This window comes from Sapajus apella, unplaced genomic scaffold, assembly GCF_009761245.1.
Source record: "Sapajus apella isolate SASKATOON/1434 unplaced genomic scaffold, GSC_monkey_1.0 scaffold55, whole genome shotgun sequence".
In the NCBI taxonomy this organism is placed as follows: Eukaryota; Metazoa; Chordata; class Mammalia; order Primates; family Cebidae; genus Sapajus; species Sapajus apella.
Genome location: NW_022436995.1, coordinates 14334199 through 14349760, shown reverse-complemented (window position 1 = coordinate 14349760; position 15562 = coordinate 14334199). Strand labels below are relative to the sequence as shown.

The window sequence follows — 15562 nt, the reverse complement described above, 5'->3', positions numbered from 1 at the left end:
AAAAAAAAAAAAAAAAAAAAAAAAAAAAAAAAAAAAAAAAAAAAGAGGCTATTACAGCCATATCTGTAGGAAGTGACAGTGGTGGAATAAATGAGGGGCCACACAGAAGAGACAAAGCATGTCTGGGTAAGAGTGACAGCATCAGAGGACTTGGGGAGAGAAAAAGGGAGCAGTCAGGGTGGTCATGGCTTTGAGCCTCAGTGATGGGGGAGGCATTCGCCGAGGCAGAGAACACAGAAGGGTACAGTATAGCTTGTGTGACGTCAGCAGTATTTGCAAAAAAGCTTCTAGGACAGAGTTTTAGGAGGCGACTAGATGTATGAATGTGGGAATGCAGAGAGAGGACATTTGCTAGCTTAATAAGTCTGAACTGAGTGACCAAGACAGATCAGAAGTGGAAGAGGCCAGGCCTGGGATGACCCCCAAGGTTGGAGTCAGGACTGAGTAAGAGACGGTCAGGCCTGAGCTGGGGATGGAAAGGGCAGGCATCCCTAAGTCCAGCCCTATTCACAATTCCAGCCACCCTCCAGGCTGCACACACCTCTTCCCTGAGTCCCACAGCTGCTGTCTAAACATTGGTGCCATGTCCCAATCAAGCCACATCTATTCCAACCAACACTGATCAACAAGAATGGAAATGATTTCACATCCCCCTGACTCCCTGGGAGACAGGCTGTACCACGAGGTCATGTTTTTGCAGGACTTTAAAAAATTAAAGCCCAGATAAATGACTTTGTTAATGTCAAGGAATTTGCCAGTCAGCACAGCTGGGAAGAGTCCAGTTCTGCTACACCTTTCTGCCCTTCTGTGGAGCAAACCTCATTAACAGCTGCTAGCCTTAATGGGTGCCACCCCAGGCACCCAGCCTCAATCTTTCCAATCCCAGCCAAGCACACCTGCCCCCTCCCTGCCACCCTCCACTCCTACACACACACCCCCAGCAGCTGGGCCCAGGGAGTCCCTCAGCCAAACCACGTGTATCCCGGCCAGCCCCCCTTCTCTCCCAGCTGTCTACAGTAGGGAAGCCCTGAGCAGCCACTTCCTTTCCAGACGCTTCCGGCCTCAAAGCCTGGCCGCCTGCTGAGTCAGCAGCTCCTCCCACCCCCCCCCCCCCCCCCCCCCCCCCCCCCCCCCCCAATTCATTCATAAAGCGCCTTTGGCGGGCACCACATCCTGCCCAACGAGGGCCACCCTGGGGCACACAGGAAGCTCCAGCACGCAGCTGCCGGCAAGACCTGCCTGCCCTCCCGCAGGAAGCACCAGGGCTAAGGATGAATGAATGCCCAGATTCCACGTCTTCCTTCCTCTCTTACCCGGAGACACAGCCTGTGGGTTCTTCCTGGGCCACCTCCCTCACTCTCTGCACTGCTTCTCAATCTTCCAGCTCCCACCCTGACCCAAGACCCTCCTCACTGGCCCTGCCTGCTCCTCTCTTTCCCTGCCAGCCCCGTTCTCTAAGGCGCCTTCTCTTAGGACCTAAGACAGGAATCTGTTCCTGTCCCTTCTTTGCTCAAGAATGTCCCGCGGCTCCCCATTCACTATAGAAGTCGGACCCCATTCCTCTGCCTGGCACTCTAGACCCTTTGTATGATTGTCTTTTCCATATATCAGGCTAATTCCTGCCACTCTGGGCGGGTGCAGGGAGCAGAGGGCACCTCCCTTGATCAGGACCTGCCCATCCCCCGCAGAAAGGGCAGGATCTTCCTGTGGGTCCCACAGTGACCCTTGTAAGGCAAAGGTGCTTTGTGAATGGAGTGGGGGAAGGCTGCTTACTCCCAGGGCCTAGCCGCCCTTCCCTCCAGAGGGAAGATGAGGGACTTCCAGGGCTGGGCCCTGGACTTGCTCCCTTTCATTCCTTTCCTACACGCTGGGTCCTGGAAACCTGCTCTGGAGAGAAGGAGCTTGATAGCCCAGAAGCAAAGAGATCAGAGGAGTCCACAACACCCAGAGACCCCTACCCTGACAGCTGGGCCTGGAGGAGCTGAGGACAGGAGAAAGAGACGCAGCTCAGAAAGGATGGGAGGGTGGCCTGGGGACACAGAGCCATGTGGAGACACGCAGGCCTCATGCCACCTGCATAACCCCCACCCACGTGTTCCACAAAAGGGAATTTCATCCCTAGCTGGGACCTGCCCTGGAGTCAGCATTGTGGCACCCCTCCCAGTGAGTCACCTGCCCGCAACCAATCTCCCTCCCCTTCCCTTCCCCCTCCCCCCTCCTCCTCTCCCTCCTCCTCCTCCTTTCTGCTCTATCCCAAAACCACAGAGCACTGTGGGCTTTCACAGAGCAGCAGGAGTGAGGGGCCAGGCTGTCCTCAGCTTAAGTTACGGCAAGTGCATCCAACCCTGCAGAAGTGGGGCCACGGGGAGGCTCCCAAGAGATGACCCAAGATGTGCCCTCATAAAGCTACAACAACAAAACCAGACCATGCCTGAGCTCGGGGCCAAAATGCCCTGGGCCTAGGATGCCAAGAGGGCCTCCTTGCCCCCACCATGATCATCCACATCACCCCACTTCCTCCCAATCCCCACAGGGGCTCCTTGGGCAACACTTCCCACAAAGGGGACAAGGAGGGTTAGCGAGACAGTTCTGAAAATGTCAGACAAGTCCCTGGGTCCAGCTATGCCTGACGCAAGCTGCAGGCCTAGACTGCCCAGATTCTTGAACCAGTCATATTTTTTTCCTTAAACCAGTTGGAGCTAAGTTTCTATTATCTGCAATGAAGGAGTCCTTGAATCTACGTGCATTCATGTCTTTAGTAATTCATTTCACTGCTTACAGAGCTCCTGGTAGGGAGGTACTAGGGGCAGACAGATGACTAAGGTACACGTCTGTCCTCAAGGAGCAGATTCTAACAGGGAAGGGGGACGTGCAGGCAGGTCACTGCAGTTGGGCATAGTATACTATTTAAGATACAGTCAGGGCAACTTGGAGGCACCTCAGAGGCATGATAACCCAAAGGTGATCCCTGAAAAGTCATGAGCAGCTCCCCAGGTAGCCACAGTGGGAAAGGTAGCCTTTCCTGAACTCCAGAAACCCATCCTCCTGGCACTGCCTATCTGCCTCTCAGCCAGGTCTCCTTGGAATTCTAGAAAACGATCCCTAAGTTTGGGGTTCTGGTCCCAGCTGTGACACTTTGCTATGCAGTCTTAACTAGGCGACTTCCTTTCTCTGACCTCAGTGTTCCTACCTATAAAAGAAAAGCTTTGTGGATGCTAGCAGAACTTTACCAGTACTTGAAGCTTTCAGGGACTATAACCTTAAGGGCTGGCCAATTCACAGCCACACAATTCACACTGAAATGCACAAAGTGACTGGGCAGAAACTGCTAGTTGCTGTCCGCTTACAGGAATGTTCTCCCCTTTTTTTTTTTTTTTTTTTTTTTCACAGAGACAGGGTCTCGCTCTGTCACCCAGGCTGGAGTGGTACCATCATAGTTCAGTGGTGCAATCAGAGCCCACTGCAGCCTTGAACTCCTGGGCTCAAGCGATCCTCCTGCCTCAGCCTCCCGAGTAGCTGGGACTACAGGCACCGCCACCACATCCAGCTCCCTCCTTGTTCCACAGTTAGGCACACGGCCAGTCAGCTAACAACTGCAAACCCCAGCTTTCCTTGCAGCAGAGTGCGGCCATGTAATGTGTACGCTGATAGCTACAACTTCTGGGTCATGCCTTTAAAGAGAGGAAGCATGCCTTCCCCCCCCTTTCCCCTCCCCTTTCCCGGTGGCTGGAACACAGATGTGGTGTGTGTGGCAACCATACTATCAAAGGCAACACGCTGAGGATGGCAGAGCAGCAGGCCAAAGAACCCTGAGGGGCTCTAGTATCAGCCCTGGATACACCCAGATGCTCACATGGGTGAGAAATAAACACCTTTTCCAGCATAAGTCACTGCTATTCTGGGTCTTTCTTACAGCATCTGAACTAACTAAGGAGCCATTCCGCCCTTACTTTCCCTCCTTCTCTTCCCCCTCCCCACCCCATGAACATTGCCACTGCTCAGAGCCACAAAAGGAAACCACATCTAAAATAGGTGTCTCAAAACACGAATAGGAGACTCATCAGAGTGACTGAGTGATGCCTGAGCCCAGCTTTGGACACATTTCAAGGGTAGAAGTGACCAGGCTTGGGGACTGTTTGTACGGAGCGAGGAGCTGAAGGTGTTAAAGAGGCACTGGAGGCTTGAGCAATGGGCAAACACGGACACACGTAACAAGACGGGGAGACCTGGAAATGACGCACGTGGAGGGGAAAGATCAGTTCCTGCTGCGTTCGAGCTACAGATCCTCCACACCAAAATGTCCCATGGAGTCCCAGACACAATGAGCTGCGGCTCCAAACAGAGGGACAGGAGAGTCCTCCACACAATGGTGGTGACAGCAGCTAAAGGTGGGGTCACTGAGGGAGACGATGGCATGGGAACAAATTCTGGGGAAACTGAAGAAATTAATGGTCAAGTAACAGAACAGGGTACCTTTCTCTGCCCGCCACCCCCCCCCGAATAAACGCAATCTTTGCCCTCCTCTGTGATGGGCACCCATGGCCTCCATAGGCTATCCACTTGCTTTTGGAGAGCGCTCATTGTGGGAAGCTCTACCTTACGCTTAGCCCAAATTTGTCTTCCAATACAGCCCACGTCAGTCTTCATCTGACCCCTGGACCACACAGAACAAGTCTGCCCCCTTCCTTATCAAAGCCCTGCAAGTATTTGATCTTCCTTGACGAAGTCACCATTGAGCAGCCATGTCACGCTATTCACCAAAATAACCGACTATCAAATTTGCAGCCAACAATCAGAAGTGATTCACATTCATTGCTGCTAATCCACACCTCTGCCATTCTCTTCTCATGAAGTTGAGGATGGGGTGGAGCTTTATAGGGTATTTCATTTGTTATTATTTCATTTCACCCAGCTAAACTGAGTCCATTCCTCCAACTGTCACGATATTGTTTTAATTGTTGTAAAACAGATATAACATAAAGTTGGCCATTTATCTAGGTTTAAGTGTACAGTTGGCGGCATTAACTATACAGTATTTACATGCTGTGTTACCATGTCGTGATCTTTGAAGTACTCTTTTAACTGTTTCTGGTACATACGTGATGCTACATAATTTGTTCGTGGATTAAAAAAAGAATGAATGAATATCATCGGAAAAGGTTCCTCTCCTCTCTCTGCTTGTGTTTGGTGTCATCCTCAGGGAGAGGACAGGAACAGGAAAGCCCACAGCACCGTCTGTCCATGGATCAATGTCCACTCACTACTCAGCACTTTGGGGTTAGGAGCGCTCCCACCTGCGCTGCTACTAAGCCCTTATCTACCCATCTTATCCCCAGGGCTGTCATGAGAAGCATCCCTGCTTCTGGCTGCTGACCAATCAAATGGAGAAAAAACAGAAAAGAGGTACATTTGCAGAACCCCCAGTAAAGCCATGCGGGTGCCTACTAATGGGCTCTTCTTCAAGTGCTCATTTGCTCACTGGTTTCAGGACTTTATCAGGATTAAGAACAAGATTCCTGATCTGCTGTTCCCATAATCTACCATCTTCCCCATAAAACTGGTTATGTCCCCATCTCAAGTCTTCCAGCATTTGTTCATTTATTCATTCAACAAAAGCTTATTCATCATCCACGTACCAAGCATTGGCCGTGCATGCAATATGCATGGAGATGAAGAATCATACATAAAAATATTCAACCGCAGAGGTTCTCATTCCTAAGTTGGGTGGCATGTTCCTTATAATGCTTCAAAAGTTACCCATGTTATATATATAATTTTGCTTTTATCGAATAACAATAACAAAGGCCAGTTTTGCTGAAAGCTATGCACCAGGCTCTGCTGTAAGTGCTGTTACACATATTAACTTATTTAAGCCTCCCAACCATTCTGTGAAGTAGGTACTGTTATTACTCTATTTCACTGAGGTGTAAATTCAGGGATGGAGAGGTTCAACAACTTGCTCAAGACTACAGAGCTGCTAAATGGCATAAACTCTCACATTTTCATAATAAAGATAGAAAAAAAAGGTTTGGGAAACAAATATATCATTAAAATATAATATGACTAGTCCTTTGATACACATTTATACAAGGTATTGTGGGAGGGGATGGGGGAGTAGGCTTAAACCTGGATGAAAGGATCAAGCCATTCATTGGGGGCTGGGGAGGTTCAGTAAGGACTGCACAGAGGAGCCATCTCAGCTATCTGGCAGAGGGGACAGCATGAGCAGTCACAGAAGAGGAGATGTCCATGGCATATTCTGGGAAGATGGGACTTTAGGAGAGGCTGAGACTCAGGAGAGGAGGCAAGGGGGCTGGTGAGGGAGGTAGGTGAGGACCCTGGATTGAATCTGTGCACAGCAGGAAACTGTGGAATACTGTGACCCACATCTCCAACCCTCTTCTACCCTAGGCTGCCCTGAAATATCCCTGACAGCTTCTCAGAGATACCATCTCCAAGTTCATCCTGTACCAGGACAGGCAATCCCAGGGGCCAGAAGACAAATCCAGTTAAAACAGATGATCACCTCCCCATTTGGCCTAAACGTCCATTCCTTCTTAACATCTTCTGCTCCTTTCCTTGACAAAGAGTCAAATTCAATGCCCAGAAAATCGCCTCTGTCTTTGGCAGCTAGTCTTAACACAGCTATTTTGCTCCATGTCCTTTAGTCTGCAGTGTTCTTCTCTTGTTCCATGCTGGCCTCTTCCCATAGCAAGGCTCCACACTCCTGCAGGGAACCCAGTCCAAGCTGTTGTGGTGGAGCTGTCCTCCCAGCCTAGGGCTTGGGCATGTGACAAGACCTGGCTCACTGGAGAAACCCTGCCCGGCCACAGCATAGTGATTAGTTCAAGAACGAGCTGTAAGCCAAGCCACGCCCAATTGGAGACTTCCTCAGAGCCTTGCTGCTGCAACCATCAAAAAAGATTCTTTCTAGCTGAGATTGCTAAGAAGGATACGGTTTGGGACTGTTAGCAATAAATCTATCTGCTACCAACAATCTAAAGAATTGATCCAAACAAAGGAAGAGGCAGAGATGGAAGCCAGAAGGATAAAGAGCCCTAAAACCATCACTTAAGCCCCTGTCCCTGAAGCAAGCTGCACACATAGACTGCCTAGGTACTTGAACTAGTCTTTCTTTTCTTTTTTTTTTTCTTAAATGTGCTTGAGCTAGTTTTCTATTATCTGTAACTGAAGGACTCCTCAAATATGTCTGCTACATCGTCACTATCTCCATTTTTCTCCACCTCTGCTTCTCTTTCTGGTCTTCTAAGTCACCATCATCTCTTGCCTGGATAACCATAACAGCCTCTTCGCCACTTCATTTTCTCTGATTCCCCCACCCAATTCTATTTTCCAACCTGTACTCTATATAACAGCCAGAATAATTGTTATTAATATAAAAGCATAAATTATATTATGTCACTACCTTCCATAGTTAATGCTAGGGCTGTTCACTTTCCTTGTGATAAGATCTCAGCCCCTCCATAGCCTACAGAGCCCCATCTGCCCTGGCCCTGCCCACCTGCCCAGCCTCATCTCTTCCTATTTGCCCATTAACACAGTGGGCTGTTTCCAGTTCCTACAACATAGGACTCCCTTTCCAACTTCACAGGGTTGTTGCAAATAACAGTTCCTTCTACCTAGATGACATGGGTGCTATGGTTTGAATGCCTACTTTAAAATTCATGTTGAAATTTAATTACCACTGTAACAGTATTAAGAGGTGGGGCCTGTAAGAAGTGAAGAGATTAAGGCTGTTATCACAGGAAAAGTGGGTTCCTGATAAAAGGGTAAGTGCTGCCCCCATACTCACTGTCCTGCACGCTCACATGCTCTTCCACCATGCGATAATGCAGCAAGAAGGCCCTCACCAGACACCGGCACCATGCCCTTGGACTTCCCAGTCTCCAGAACTACAAGCCAAATAACCATTTTTTCTTTATATGTTACCCAGGCTGCAGTATTCTGTTATAGCAGTAAAACATGGAATAAGATAAAAGGTAACACCTCCACATTCTGAGGGTGGCTTTGACAGAAAAGTCAGGTAAGACATCTGCCACTCTAAGAAGGACCCTGTTATTCATTGCACCCAGTCTGTTTTCTTCATGATATACGGGAACCTCCCTGAGAAGGAACCACATCTGCTTTATTTAACTATTGCATCCTTAATTCTAGCAAAGGCTTGGCACATAATGGTGTTCAATGCACTATTCAGTGAGTGAGTGAATGAATGAATGAATGTGTGTTTGGATAGACAGATGGATGGGAAAGGATCTGGATGCCTGAGAGTGAATGCAACTCTGAAATGTGGGAATAAGGGTGAGGGTTTGCTACTGTTTTCTACTTGATACACTTCTCTGTTTTTAACTATGAACATGTAATTCTTTTGCAATTAACAAAAGAAAAACGAAAAAACAGCAACAACAGAGATATACTGGACTTTAGACCAGGCTCTATCACTCACTTGCCAGGCTACCTAGAGCAAACCCTTGCCGTTCTGGGTCTTCATCTCTTCAACCATCAAAGGGCACTGACCACAGTCCCGTGCTGTGACCATATCACATGTTGGGCTGGCATAATTGCAAGAAGCTTCATGGAAGGAGTCATCTTTAAGAAGATGACTTTGGGGCCGGGCACAGTGGCTCAAGCCTGTAATCCCAGCACTTTGGGAAGCTGAGGCGGGTGGATCACAAGGTCAAGAGATCGAGACCATCCTGGTCAACATGGTGAAACCCCGTCTCTACTAAAAATACAAAAATTAGCTGGGCATGGTGGTGTGTGCCTGTAATCCCAGCTACTCAGGAGGTTGAGGCAGGAGAATTGCCTGAACCCAGGAGGCGGAGGTTGTGGTGAGCTGAGATCGCGCCATTGCACTCCAGCCTGGGTAACAACAGTGAAACTCCATCTCAAAAAAACAAAAAACAAAAACAAACAAAAAAAGAAGATGACTTTGGAGTTGGAGAGACAGGTTCAAATCCAGACTGTCACTTTCTAGTAATGAAACTTTATGAAAATATCCTCTTTGAGCCTCAGTTTGCTCATTCGTAAAATGGGGATTATAAACCTTACCCTCATAGGATGATTATAGAACTCAATGAGTAAAATTATCAAAACAGACCTAATTAATACTAGGTGTTCTATAAATGGGCAGCAGCCTTGGAAGAGAGATGGGAGAGTCCGTAGAGTTCTCTGGGAATGGCCTCCCTGTTCGCCTTCCTTTTTCCTGATAATCTGAGTCAGTTTTGGCCTTTTGTGTTCGAGGCTGTCCCCTGGGCACCACTCCCCAGTCCCGTGATCCCACCCAAGAGCAGGAATCAATTCTTCCTCTCCAAGTGATTTCTGTGTGAGTCAGGACAGCAGTATGTCATCAGGGCTGGTCAGAAAAGCAGGGCTGAGGTCTTCCCAGAACTACGGCATGTGCAGGGGCTGCGAAACTCACCTACACATGCCTGTGGGCACACGTGTGTACACACACACACACACACACACACACACACAATATCATGGGAGGCACAGAGCCCTCAAAAAACTGAAAGCCGTCTGGGCATAGTGGCTCACGCCTATAATCCTAGCACTTTGGGAAGCCAAGACGGGCAGATTGCCTGAGCTCAGGAGTTTGTGACCAGCGTGGGCAACACGGTGAAACCCTGTCTTGACTAAAAATAAAAAGTCAAAAAATTAGCTGGGTATGGTAGTGTGCGCCTATAGTCCCAGCTACTCAGGAGGCTGAGGCAAGAGAATTGCTTGAACCCAGGAGGCAGAGGTTGCAGTGAGCCAAGATTGCACCGTTGCACTCCAGCTGCGTGACAGAGCGAGACGCTGTCTCAAAAAAAAAAAAAAAGGAAAGCTACGTTGGGTCCAGAGGAGGTTCAGTCAAAAGAAGGGACGGCAACAAGGGGAATGGGGAGGGGAAGGAAAGGGATGAAAGCACACGAGACCTCATCAGAGGGCAGATCTCAGGTCTGACAGTGGCAGGCTCCCAGCACACACATCTGCATTCACTCAATATCTGCTGAGTCCTGCTAGGTGCCCACGCAAACATACCTGGAAATCCTATCCTTTCCAGAAGTCTTTCCAGACTGCACTCAAGGAAATGTGCATCTTCTCCAGATGTGATCTGCCTAAATGCCTTCTTGCCTCCAAATTCCTTTGGTTTCTACCCTGAAAGAGGCTCAGCCTAGCAGAATAACTGCCGACCCCTCTCCATCTAAGCACCACACTCCTCTGGGTCTCCCAGGGATGTCCTCTGAGGAGTGTAGCAGTCTCCACCAGTCCTCAGAGCTAGAAGGCCTCTTAGGCTTCACCTGGTCCAGTGCCTTGCTCCACACCCATTGTACAGATGGAAATCTGTGCCCAGAGAGTGGTGGCCGGCTGCCCAAGGTCCCATGCTCAATCATCAGCCACCAGCAGAGGTGACTAAGAGCCAGCTGATGAGTGCCCCTCAGCCTGGATTCCTCACTTGTTGAACGGAATCATCAGGCTGCCTTGCCTGCCCAAAGTACAGCATGAGCTCAGGAGCAGGCAGCCTTGAGTTCAAATCCTGACACCGATGCCTCGCTGAACACATGACCAAGTTTAAATGACTTCACATATTTGAGACCCAATTCCAAATCTCTAAAATGGGGGTAACAATCCCTACCCCCCAGGGCTGCTATGAGAATAAGACAATAGAGAGAGAGGACTTAGTAAAGTGCCCAGTACCAAAACTGCAGTAATAGTATTGCTGTTATGATTGCCGCAAACATGGGGACAAGGCCTCCTAGATGAGGCCTCTGCACTGAGCGAACACTTTGCCCCTACCCTGCTCTCCCTGGCCAAGAACCTGCTCTGTCAGGCCACACATCTGGGTCTCTGGGACCATTACTCCTTCTGTGTCCCCACTTTTCACCTAGAACCCCACTACTGCCCCAGCTCCAAAGTAGCAAATGCAAAACTCGCCTCCATCTCTGGCTCTGACTCGTTCTCATGGTCCTCGGCCCCTTCCTCTTCCCAGATGCACAATCACAGCTCCAAGTACCATGGGCTCCTACCCTCCTGCTGCTGCATCCCCCAGCACAGAGCATTCCCACCAGGACACATTTCAATGTCTCCCACAAGGGAGAAGCCTGCATTACCTTTAGGGTAACCTGGGACCCCTGCCTCCCAGAGACAGTGTCTTTCCCTGCTCCAAGGCTCCCGGCAAGAAATGCTTCTCACTCCTCTTCCCACAGATGATGCTCCCTATGCCTAGGGAAGGTCAAATGCCTAATGGCATCAGGGGTGTGGAGCAGGCAACCCTTCTCTGGACCACAAAGAGAATGAAAGCGAGAATGGGGGCAGTTGTCTAGGAGCAATGGTCAGTACTGAAGGGTGGAGGAGAGATTCCCGAAAGCCCCAGCATGATGAAGGCCAAGGCTCTGGAAGAGAAGAGCCCTCAGCAAAGGCTCTTACTGTGCCGTGAAGGCCACTAGTCACTGGGTCACCCAGGTCAGGCCTGCCCTTTCTCTGGTTCCCTAGATGAGTCTTCTCTGCCTCCCTATGGGAACCCTTGGCACATCTTGCCAGACTCCAGAAAGAGGGGTAAAACCTGTCCTGCCTCCAGAGCAGCAGAAAAAGCCAGTTCTGGAAGCAGACAACAGCCTAGCTCCACCAATTGCCGGCTGTGTGTCTTTGGGCATGTGATTTGCCCTTTCTGGAACTCAGTTTCCCCAACTGTACAATGGTGTTAATGATACCCTACCTCATAGGATTACTATGAGGATTAAATGAGATAATGTCTAGCCACCAGCACAGCCCTACCCACCCCCAAACCTGAAAACCCAAGGCTCCTATCTGACATACTGCAGGGGCAGCAGAACTGAGGGTGGCAGGCAAGTGTTGCATAGCAGCACATGTGGCCCTCTTCCAGGTGTGGGGTCCATTCTGAGACAACAAGACCAAAGGAAATTTCTCAAATATCATGTAGACCACTCCCCACCCCTCTGCCCCTCCCCCAGGCCCTGAGCGTGCCCCTCCCCTTTTGCTGGTGGACTTCCCTGGGGGTGTGAGGAAAGGATGGCAATGCGAAGTCACCACCCACTCAGCGGATAAGCTCATGGGCAGTAACATCGCCCTACCTGCCGTTTTTCCTCTTTCCCTGACCCTGTGACTCAGATCCACAGCTTAACAGCTCCCATGTGGACATAATCTCAGAGGCTGCTTGGATTTGGTCATTTTTCTACACAGTCCCCAAACACCATATGTCCAACCAAGTGCCATCCAGTCACTTGTTCTACAACACTTCTTAGGCGTCTCTTTGGGTGCCGTGGGATTCCAACTCATGGCTCTCTTATCACGCTGCCTCTCTGATTCCAAACAGCACTGTCCAGTTCCATGTCAAACTCAAATCCTACTCCAAAGAATGAAGATGTACTCCTCCAGAGAGGGCCAAAGTTTAAGGATGGAGGAAGTCCCACAGGAAGAATCAAACTAATAAGGACACAGACACCCCAGAGGACTACTTTGAAGGGACTCTATTTCTATAACTGTCCTTTCCATAAATATTAAAGCACCCAACCCAGCTGTAAGGTATCTGAGCATGAGACATTCAGCTGACCTGCTTCCATCGAGTGCCTGGACTGAGTGAAGAGGGGACAGGAAGGAAAACAGGGTCCTCAGATTCCAACACCCCTCCTCACTTGAGACTTATGTTAACACAGGCTCCTCATCACCTCTGACCAGCTCATGTCTCACAGCACAGGAGTCTAGAGTACGCTGGAAAGCTTACTGCAGGCAGGAGAAACCACATGGAAGAACTCCAAAGGTCAGTCATGAGATCCAGACAGCATTACTGAAACACTTAAGGCAGGAACAAAGCTCTCTCCTGGCCAGAGTCCCCTTGCCATACAGCCCCTCACTACAAAAACTGAGGTCCACAGGGCTGACCCAAAGTCATGAAGGAAAATTGCATTCACATCAGGACACTCCAGTAAGCTGACTGTGATGTATGTAAATTTCCATGATCGACAGTTACCTTAAGTGTTAGTGCTTAAACTCAAGAACTCCAGATATCAGGGAAACGTAGGTGCTCACCCAAAATACTTCCTTGGAAATATGAGCCAGTTCATACCCTACAGCCCCATAGCCCTCCACCCTGCCCTGCACTCAGATCAGCCCAACCCATTGGACAGGTTTAGACTTCAAGTTTAGACTTTAATTCCTCTCGGCCTCAAACTGATGCTGCACAGCATCAGATTTCCTAGGGACTTCTGGGAGCCCAGAGGGAACTAGAGGAGGTCGCACTATATAAAGAACTCTCTTAAAGACAAAGCAGCTTCATTACTTTCTAATATAGAAGCTAACTGCTAAAGACATGCTTGTAAGAAAAGGACCCGGGGCTTTAATTTAATGAAGACATCAGATTCATTTACAATTATCCACATCCAATTTGAAGGTAAATAGTTCTTCTGAATTAAGACAAATAGCACCCCCCCCAGCCACACACACACACTCTTCTTTTTTGCTTTAGTATTCGCTTAAGGTTTTCCCTCAGTGATAGATCCCATATCTGAGTCATCCATCACGCTTTTCTCATTAGGGCAGGTTTGGCTTAGAAATAAATCCCCTGCCTTAGGCGGCCAAACCTGCCAATTCGCAAGCTAAACGGTGGCAGGGAGGGCCCTGGGCGCTGTGATTTAATCTCCTCCCTTCTAGTGTGCCTCCATTGGAGTCCCCACCTTCCTCCACCGTCACCGGCATCTCCTCTCCATCCCACCTCACCCCCACCTTCCCGAGGCTTCCCAAGCCCAAACTGCCCATCCCGGTCCCCTCCCCACCCCCAACACCTCCTCACCCCCTGGCCCCTGCCAGCCGTCTCTACCTGTCCTTCCCGGAACCTGACCCCTCATGCCCACGCCTGCCTGTGGAAGTGCCCCCGTCGCCCACACCTTCGCCCTGCAGGGCCCCGAGGAGTGGACCCACCCAACCCCTCGCCCTCCCTCCGCCCCCCGCCGCTCCCCTCCCCGCGCTGGGCGTTTTCCTCCGCAGGGCCCAGGAGACCCCCGCTGACCCCCCAGCCCCGGCTGGCGGCTTCGTTACGCTTCTACACGGGACAGATCTGCCCCCGTGCCCGCTCCAGACCGGGGGCCTCCGAAAGCGCATTCACCTACCCCGCCCGGCTCCGCGGCTTCCGGGGTCGGCAGGTCAGACGGCGCCCGGGACCCTCTCAGCCCGAGGGAAGAGGTGGACAGAGTTGGATCCGGGCGCCCTCCAGCTCCCGGCTGATCCCAGAGCTCCAGGGCTGGAGCCGCGCCCGCGGTTCCCGGGACTCCTGTGCGCGGAGGCCGCCGGGACCCGGGAGAGGGCCGGGGAGCGGGAGCCTGGAGGGAGGGCGCCCCGGCGTGGCTCCGGCTGCCCTGCGCTGGAAGGTGCGGGCCTCCGGGGACTCCTGGCCCGACCCGCCCCAGACAAAGGCCGCCCCACCCCGCGCCGCCCGCGCATACCAGCTCCCACCGCGCCGCGCCGACTCCGGGACTCCGGGACTCCGGACGCGGCCCAGCCTGGGCCAGATGCCGCCGATGTTGCCGCCGCCGCCGCGAGGCCGGGCCCGAAAGGGGACCGGGGGCGGCCCGGGGAGTCCGAGGGGCGGGGCTGGCCGGGGACTCCGCCGGGGACCCGGGAAGGCGGCTCAGGTGCGCCCCCAAGGCTGGATTGGCCCCACGGCGGCGGCTGCGGCCCGAGGCCTGAACCACCCGGCTGGGCAGAGCACCCCGCCTGGACCCCGCCCCGCCCCGCCCCCAGGCCTGACCCTGGCGGGGAAAACCCCCGGGCGCTGCCCACCCCCCACCCCGTTCCCACGCTTCCAAGAGCCGAATCTTCCTTTCCGCGAGAGGGGACGGGTGACTAACTGGTCATCGACTGGCAGCGGAACACGGCTGGAATCCTGCTGTCGGGCCCCAGTCCTGGGTTCTTCCTCCATACCATGCTGGCGCCACAGCCCAGAAAGGGTTAACCCGACTGCGCGGAATTAAGAGCTGCGGGGAGCTCTCTATAAATACAGTGTCGTGGGCGCCTGAGCCAACCGCAGGACAATTTCCACTGAGCTGCTTTTCCTCTTTTCCTTCCACCCACGGCCACCCGACCAGCCCTGCCCCCAGCCCCAGCCCAGACTGCTGGCCAGACCTGGCTCCAGCAGGCCTGACACCCGGTGGCCTTGGACCCTGTTACACGGCCCCGCTCCAGCGTGGGAGGAGATGGAGGTCGGGCCTGTCCAGATTTTGCCGTGGTAAAGCCCATCCCTCCACCTGTTCTTGGATCTGTTCTTCTTCATAGGGACAGTGACAGCTACAATGTAGGGAGGCTTTTGTGGGCCAGAGTTAGGCTAGGAGCTTTCCATGCTGGGCCTCTTTAGTCCCTCCATACAGCCCCTCCACGTAGATATTATTATTCCCATTTCACAGATGAGAAAACCAAGGCTCAGCGGGATGAAGGGCCTCCAAACTTGTACTGCTGACAGGCTCACCACCAATGCCAGCGGCAGTGCTGGGCAGGGCTTGGGAATAGGTATGAAAACGTGTGTCTCTCTGCAGGTGTTGCCACTCTTGTA

The 15562-nt window shown here is 51.6% G+C and overlaps 1 protein-coding gene across 5 annotated transcripts in view; it reads right to left on the bottom strand.

The window, feature by feature from the left end:
• Positions 1-14983, bottom strand: part of CD276 (CD276 molecule) — a 32695-nt gene extending 17712 nt beyond the window's left edge. The window contains exon 1 of one of the 5 annotated variants that reach the window (XR_004258658.1): positions 14460-14703. The gene's annotated coding sequence lies outside the window, so the exon portion shown is untranslated. Of the gene's footprint in view, positions 1-14126; positions 14206-14459; positions 14704-14864 lie in introns of those variants that run through there. The other 4 variants (XM_032244779.1, XM_032244776.1, XM_032244777.1 and 1 more) reach the window with 4 other exon arrangements.
• Positions 14984-15562: the final 579 nt, after the last annotated feature.